Source organism: Cicer arietinum, chromosome 2 (assembly GCF_000331145.2).
Source record: "Cicer arietinum cultivar CDC Frontier isolate Library 1 chromosome 2, Cicar.CDCFrontier_v2.0, whole genome shotgun sequence".
In the NCBI taxonomy this organism is placed as follows: domain Eukaryota; kingdom Viridiplantae; phylum Streptophyta; class Magnoliopsida; order Fabales; family Fabaceae; genus Cicer; species Cicer arietinum.
This window is the reverse complement of record NC_021161.2, coordinates 26,071,579-26,074,281: the sequence shown is the minus strand read 5'-3', so window position 1 is coordinate 26,074,281 and position 2,703 is coordinate 26,071,579.

The following is a 2,703-nucleotide window of genomic DNA, read 5'->3' as shown; positions in this document are numbered from 1 at the left end:
AATACTCAATGGTACCCCGTGTAACCTCACAATTTCAGCAATGTAGATCTTTGTTAGCTGATCTACCTTATAGGTGGTCTTTACCGGCAAAAAGTGAGCGGATTTAGTCAGTCGATCCACTATCACCCATATAGAATCATTCTTTCTCCTTGTTTTTGGCAATCCAGTTATAAAATCCATGGAAATGTTGTCCCACTTCCATTCCAGTATATCTAAAGGTTGCAACATCCCAGTAGGTCGCTGATGTTCCACCTTCGCTTTCTGACAAGTTAGACAAGTTGATACATACTCCGCTATATGTTTCTTCATTCCTGGCCACCAATAATTATGCCTCAAATCTTGATACATCTTTGTTGCTCCAGGATGAATACTCAGCTTACTCTTGTGAGCCTTTTCTAAAATCGTTTTCCGCATATCTGTAATTTCTGGTACACAAATCCTACCATTACATCGCAAAATATTATCTGATCCAATCTCGAACTCAGTCGTCTTCCCTTGCACTATTAGGTTCCTCCTCTCTTGTATTAAGACGTCATCTTGAGAATTTGCAATGTCTTCAAGTAGTCCATCGAAATTTTAATCATTCCAAATTTCAAAATTCCCGGTGCAAACTCTACGTTCAAGTGTAGGTCTCTAAAAGCTTCTCACAACTCTTGTTTTCTAGCCATAATTGTTGAAGACACCGATACACTTCTTCTGCTCAACGCATCAGCCACTACATTGGCCTTCCCAGGGTGGTACTGCAGTGTGAAATCAAAATCCTTGAGAGTCTCCATCCATCGTCTCTGGCGCATGTTCAACTCCTTCTGATCAAACAAATATTTCAAACTTTTATGGTCACTGAACACGGTGAACGTGCACCCATATAAATAGTGCCTCCAGATCTTCAATGCAAAAACAACTGCGGCAAGCTCCAAATCATGGGTAGGATAGTTTCTCTCATGAATCTTCAGTTGTCTTGAGGCATAAGCCACAACTTTCTTGTGTTGCATCAGAACACATCCCAAACCTTGGTGAGATGCATCACAATAAACTTCATAGGGTTCTTCTGATTGCGGTAATACCAACACTGGTGAGGTCGTCAATTTGGTTTTAGTAACTGAAAATTTTCCTCACACTTCTCCGTCCATGCGAACGGTTGATCTTTTCTGGTAAGTTGTGTCAATGGAGCCACAATCTTAGCACAACCTTCAATAAACCTCCTGTCGTACCCTGACAGTCCTACGAAACTTAAAGTAAGAGTAATAACTGCACCAGGTTTGCACTCAACTCAACCTACATGATAGAACTTGCTTTGTCATGTTTCTGTGAAGAAAGTGTCGTCTATCCCTTTTCATAGATATTTAATAACATTACGCACTTTCATAGTCGGTAAGACTCGTCTGTTCCATTCAACATGATTTTGTTTACTATCAACAAGAGATTAAGGATGATCAGTTCCTCAATTTGTCAATAAGTAGCCAACAACCATGATTGTGGCTTAGACTATCTTAACCGAACTGTAATAGCGTTCCTTTAACTTCGATACAAGCCTATTTTGTTGATACCTAAGCACCAAATGCTATTCCAAATGGAATCCCTATCTCCTCAAAAATTTCAGGGTGTTCACACCTCTTTGACAGTTATTAAACTTCATCCAGTCTTATCCTGAAATCTACCAGGCGAACATCTAATGCTCTTCTTAAAAAGCTCTCCACTTAGATCCTTACATGAAATCCCTTATTAGTCTAATGTCAATCCATCCATACTCATCATCTTCGAGTTAGCACCAAGACATAGCTTCTGTGTCCTTGGAACCATTTCCTAAATTCCATGTCGTCATGATTTGCTTCAACTCTGCCTGACAATCCGTCATCTCGAAGATCTTTTCCATTTTCTTGAATCCACTAATCAGCTCTTTTCCTGAGTTCTCATCACCCTTGAACTTTGGAGGATGGTAACAACGAAAATCTTTAATCCTCTTGACTCAATAGCACATAACTCTTTTTCCCTCTTCTCCAGATCTCGTAGAATCTTTGTAGTTGTCTGTGCAACAACAGAAACATCCATGTTATTTGTAGCTTCAACCATTTGATCATCCCCACTGACGTTCATTCTTGCAACGTCGTTCCTTCTTGGAGGTAGTGTTTCCCCAAAACCAACACCAAGAAGAGTGTTAACGCAACAATGAATAATTCTAAAACTAACTTTCGAATATATCAACACATAATAACTATCCCTGATCTGACAACTCAGACCAATTACCCCGACGCATGATCAGATAACGACTCCCAACTTACAGTTGGCCTACAACCTAAACCAAAGGCTCCACAGCCCCCAAAGAAAACCAAACCAAAGCTCTGATACCACAATGTAACACCCCATTTTTCAAAGCGAGGGTATATTTTTTTTTTTAAAAGAGATTCATAAAAACAAAGGAATAAAGAAGAAAATACTTTTGGATAAACATTTAAGTCGTAACACAACGACAAATAAGTCAACAGAATTTACAAGCAGCGGAAAAGTTTCTCCAAATATAAATCCAAAGCATTTACACAACAACAAATGGTACATGGAACCCATTCAAACAAGATGTCAAACTGACAATATTAGTATAAGTACAGTTTTCCAAACTAAAAATACTCCAATCCAAAAAGAAGGACACCTAGTTCCTATACATCATCCTAATCTGATCATCCTACCAAAAAACTATACACCCTGAGT